Here is a 6,000-nt window from a genome sequence, read left to right as displayed (position 1 = left end):
CTCCGGTGGATGTGGTCCTGCCGCTGCTCCTTAACCTTGCTCAGTCGGTGATGCAAACAGTTCCAGCAGATTGAGTGCGCTCACGCGTATGCGCGCGAGCACACACACACACACACACACTCCTCCGCATCCATCCTCTGCACATGTTCTTCCCACCCCCTTAGTACTGGTGGATTGCCTGGGCAATTATAGATCTGACATTGTCCTCACCTACAACAGTGATTCAACCAAGTGGTGGGCATCTGACCTGAGCTGCAGGACCAATTCATTCCTTGGGATGAATACAGGGAACCTCAAGAAAGGAGCTCTCTCTTTCCTCTGGGGTTCTAAGCAGGGGCTGCCAGCAGCCATTCCCTCTCAGATATTTGCAATGGTAGAGAGCAAGGTCGACACACAAACAGAAGCAAAGACAAGCAGAGAGAGAGCCAACATCCCCGTGGCAGGGTCCCCAGTTCTAGGCCCTAGGGTCCTGGTTCCTGTGGCTAATACTTTCTGAGTCCTTCCTAGTCTCATAAGCCGTGTGTTCTCTCATCACAACCAGAAGTATCTTGACGAGCCCTCCCTCTTTCCAAGTGCATTCTTCTGGTACCGCCCATCCACCTCTTTGGCTGAAGAAATCCTTTTCATTCTCTGTGCCGTAATTTGCATAGCTCTAAAATGGGGAGAATGCATCTTGTTCCCAACCTCTCTTCACTCCAGGAGCTGTTAGAGGAACAAGAGGAGACTGGACGGCCTAAAAGGCCTGGAACTCAGGAATGTGTCACAGGATTCAGGGAATGACAGAAGTGGTTCATGTGAAGAGAGGTGAAGAGTCAGAAAGGACCCAGCCCACAAAGCTGGCCTGAGGAGGCAAGACAGAGCTGTGTGCCACCGCACCCGGCATTGGTGGGGGGGGCTCCTCCTGGCACCACCAGCCACTGCCAGGCTGCTGCTAACAAAACAATGCATTCAGTTGCTACACAGGGTGAGAGGGCAGCCATACCACTCCCACCCTCCTGCCCCAGCTTTCTCCTTTTCCTGAAGATCTCTGTCATGCGGGGGACCCTGCTCGCTGCGCCATTTGTCGTGCGGGGTCTCAGCTCCCGTTCCCCACATAAGAGCAGACATGGCTAGGCCAAAAAGGAACACCCACGGAGCCACAGATGGGGAATCATACCACTACAGTCTCACGGGAGACAGGATCAACACGACCTCCAACCTGCCATCCACTTCTCTGCCTGCCAACCGACCGACTGACCAACCAACCCAGCCACGGCAGTTATACCAGTGGCCAATGGCTCACTGGTTACAGCTGACGGCCAACTAACCACAGCTGATGGCCATCTGCTACCCGAGCCAGCACCCCTCCGCGTGAGGCCGAGAGCCTGGAAACTGCTCTCTGGGGCTCTGTCCCCACAATCTCCCATTAATAGGCCTCAGCCCTGACTTACAGGCTTTACTCTGAATACCAAACAGAACAAGCTCCAATATGTGAGTGTCCGTATGAGTGTGTGTGTATGTGTGCATGTGTGCCTGGAAAGAAGAGGGAAAAGCTTTTAAACAAGTGGCTTAGAAATATCAAATCAGATGTAGTGAGCCTGAGCAAGACCAGCATGATTCACTCAAGAAGGGTTCATGCGGTCGCTGTGCTCTCATTGTCAACACAATATAGTGTTCGTAAAAAGCTTTACCATTCACAAGGTTCTCCCCTAACTTCAGCTGTCTGGATCCTCTCAACAACCTGTGAGGTAGTAAGGGCAGGTATTACGGCTACATTTACCTTTGAGGAATGCACACTTACAATGAGGAATCCAATAGCCAGAAATGTTAAGTGGTTTGCCCAAGTCACATAGTAGCTTGTAATTGGTAACACCTGAACTCTTCCATGAGCCGTCCCATTGCCTCTGCACCATTGCTCTGGTCTGTGTCCTGGAGGCTGGAGTCCTGCATTCCCGGTCTAGCAGTATACTGTACTGAGCAAACAAACTAGTCCCCTCCAGCCGCCTGAGCAGGTGGAGTGGCGGAATCAGCAGTGCTCAGTGATGGGATTTTATAAGCAATCCTAAAAATTCTCTTCTTCCCAAAAATATCTCAAGCGGAGACTCAAGGTTTACGATAGGCACCACAGGTTCCATTAACTAGTAAAACCTGGTTTCCCATGGGGCCAATACTCTGAGTCACGAACATCTTCCTATTTGATGATATGTCTTGATATTCAGGACAACATCCTCAGAGAGACAGTGGCAGGACTCGCAGGTTGGTGGTTTTCTTTTGCAGGGGAGACTCTGGGCTGCCGGGACTCCCCCCTACCTCCACAGTGTTGCTTACAGTGTGTGGTGCAAACAGCTGGCGGCTCATCAACATCGATAGTTACCGGTTTTTACCCTGGGCACTCAGTCAGACTACAATTCCCAGACTCCCCTGCAGAGGAATCTGGCCACGTGACTGAGTTTCAGCCAATTAAATGAGAACAGAAGTGCTCTGGGCCACTTCCAGGCACAATGAAAATCTTTGTGGGTGGCTGAAGACTACAACTCCAGGGCAACCTCGGAAGCCTCAGTTGATAATGGAAAAGTGGCTGTCATATAGGTTCCTGAATGGCATGTAAAGGACTTTCTCCATAGTCAACCTGCACAAACTAGGGTTTTTACTCTTGTTCACTGTTCCAGCACCAGAACAAAGCTTGGCACATAGTATATATCATCCAACTTAGGACATCACTGAATATAAGGCACACCATTATTTTACATACCAACATCTCAGTGGCAGAGTCCCTAGTTCTAGGCCCTAGGGTCCTGGTTCCTATGGCTATTATTTCAATTCAGAATTCTTTCCAGCTTCATAAGCCAATGTGCTCTGTCATCACAACGACAAGTATCCTGATGGGCCCTCCCTCTTTTCAAGTGCATTTTTCTCAGTTACAGAGAAGTTTAAAATACTGCCAATTAAACCATGATGCTATGCTTCCACTAAAAATTTTTATTTTAAACTTATTGAAGGACCACTTTTAGACTTGGTTAGTCACAGGTTTTCATCATAAATCACTTTTCTGCATAATAAAATGGGAAATAGAAGTGATATAACTGGGCTAAGGTATTTCTTGAACTTCTCATTCCAAATCTGCCTCCTCTCTCTTTGACTGAGAGTGACAATGACCTTTTTTCCCCACATGCTGCCATCCCCTGAAGCATCAAGAGTGCTGATGATACAGCATTTCTCAAAAGAATCCATAAAAGAACTGAGTGTCATATGTGCTGGGCTCCTTAAACCAGCTTTACAATTTTGTGGATCCAATCCTCAAGCCCTGCTATGTTGGATTAAGCAGACTTTCAGAAAGGAAGAATTCTCGGGAAACTGTCCATTACCAAGTAGCTGAATCAATCCCTTAAGAATCCATAATGGAAAAGATCTGAGTAGAGATTCTTGGGGTCTATAACATAGAGGAGCTCAATATATTTGTAGAAGGAAAGAAGAAAGAAAGGAAGGAAGGAAAGAAGGGAGGAAGGAAGGAAGGGAGAGAGGGAGGAAGGAAACTAATGTAATTTACATGGTTCATAAAATAATTTAGATATTAATGTTAATCATTTGCATATTTACATATGCTAGAAAGAACACTGGACTTGAACTCAAATACCTGGACCTCCACTTAGAAGCTGTGTGACCTTGGGCAAGTCCCTTAACCTCTGTGGGTTTCATTTATCTATAAATCAAGGAAAAAAATGTTGTGAAGACAAAAAAGAAATCAATGTAAAAGCGCCCGGTATATAATAGATTCTTAGTAAATGATGGTTGAAGCAGAGATTTTTGCTTCATATCTTAAAAGGGAGCACAACTGGTAGATTCAGCACCAACAATGCAGAAACTCGGGTGTCACAAAGCCCTTCCCTTCCTCTGGGAGCTTCAGCTCCCTTTCCCACTGGAATTTGCTGGCCCAGCTCAGAGCATGCTGCCATCTGCTGGGAAGAAGGAAGAAGTAACACCAAAGCGTTCGTTAACACATGGCCATTATGAGGAACAACGTGGAAAAAGCAAAGCGTAGGACCCAACTCGTCTTCAGCTATGACTCTCTTATCCTTTAAGACAGGTAAGACCCTCACCATTGGCCAACAGTTTGTCAGAAAAATAAGATTTCAATCAGTTTTTCTTTTTAAAAGTAAATGATAGAATATTATTTAGCTTTAAAAAGGAAGGAAATTCCAACACACGCTACAACATGGATGAACCTTGAGGACATTGTGCTAAGTGAAATAAGCCAGTCCCAAAAAAGACAAATACTGTACAATTCCATTTGTATGAGGTACCTGAAGTAGTCAAATTCATAGAAACAGAAAGTAGAATGCTGGTTGCCAGGGGCTGGGGCGGGGGAAATAGGGAATTGTTTAATGGGTGTAGAGTTTCTGTTTAGCAAGATGAAAAGTTCCGGAGGTTGGTTGTACAACAATGTGAATATGCCTTGCATTATTAATCTGTACACTTAAAAAATGGTTAGAATGGTAACTTTTGTTATGCATATTCTACCACAATAAAAAAAAATCCATAAGTGATAGGGATAGTAGGTGCTTGACTTCATGCAATAGAACATAGTAGGTGCTTGACTTCATGCAATAGAATTATGATAAATATTTGTTGAATGAAGATGGAAAGAAGTCACAGATGGCCTCAGCCACCAGGGTAAACATGAGAATGGACATCTTTCCTTTGCGAGGACAACTTTCCAAGAGACCTTAATTAGTCACAATTACCTTGTGGTGATAAACTGATTATGGTTCCTGTTCTCATCTCAAAACTAAAATTTTCTTTTTTCATCCCATCTGACAATGGCACGGCACCAAGTTTGGCCTGAGCCAGAACATTCTCCCAGAGAATTGTATCTTCTTGATGAGCATTGGCAGCAGCAGCCACTTTTCTGTCGATTCCATGGCTGCAAGTTCCCAGATCACAGAACTTGAGAACTGCAAGGGCTCTGAGCAGCCTCATGAGATTTAAGAGATTTATCACCTACCTAATCAAAAATATATAAAATATTTTAAATAGTGACTTTACAAAAGCCACAGAGCCAGGAAGTGGCAAAGCCAAGGCCTGACCTTTCACAATCTTAGAACCCCACCCCTCCCATCCCCCCAGCCTCCTTTCCACCTGCAGCAGCAGGCACATTGGGGGGCAAGTTCTTCCTCTGGACTTCTACAAGGTCACTGCTCTGCAAGAAGAAAGGTTCTCCTTGTGGTCAGTGACCCTCAAGGCCCATCAGCCACAGGATAAAAAAGGGCAGGTTGAGCGTTCACAGCAGGACTCTCACCTCCAAGGCAGGTGTCAGATCCACTAGGGAAAGCAAGGCAGCATGCAAGGAGTGCATGCGCCCCCAAAGGCTCCGGGAGCTGGTTCTGCAAGGACCTGGGGCTAAGCCTTTGAGCAACCTTGACTCCCCCCAACTTCCTTGCCTCACCCAGTCTTCTCCAGAGGGACAAAATGCCAACCGTACAGAAGCATTTGGTGACAGCTGCAGATAGAATTCACCACAAGGGGATTTAGTTGATTGACCCCCACCTTCAGGATTCTTAGGCTTGCAGTGCTTCCTAAACTTCCCCTGAACACCTCTAACTCACCGTGTAGAGAGAGGAGCTTCTTTCTGGGTCACAGAAGTTGGTAGCCATGAGTGGAAGTCCAAGTCCAGGGGTTGGAAGGAAAATGGGATGTGCAGAGTCAAGAACTGAATCTGGAACGTTTGGTTACACCGCACCCGTTCACACCCACTGGGAAGTTTGAATAACCAGCTTCTGCCAGTTGCTTTGGATGTCTGGGAGCGGATTTCTGTTTCCAAGAGTTAAGAACAACCACTGTATCCTCTCCCAAAGTCTTGCAAAGGACATCCCTTCTCTTTACCCTTGATCACCAGGGATGGGGCAAGATAAGTCAGCGACCCTCTCCTCCCCTCTCCCCCGAAAGACACAGGGTTTCTGACTTTGGGGATCCCTTATAGAGACCTTGCAGCGGCTTAGGGGTCTGAGCAGCTTTATCCTGGCT

The sequence above is a fragment of the Rhinolophus hipposideros genome (genome assembly GCF_964194185.1).
Source record: "Rhinolophus hipposideros genome assembly, chromosome: 5".
NCBI classification, from domain to species: domain Eukaryota; kingdom Metazoa; phylum Chordata; class Mammalia; order Chiroptera; family Rhinolophidae; genus Rhinolophus; species Rhinolophus hipposideros.
This window is presented reverse-complemented; position numbering follows the sequence as displayed.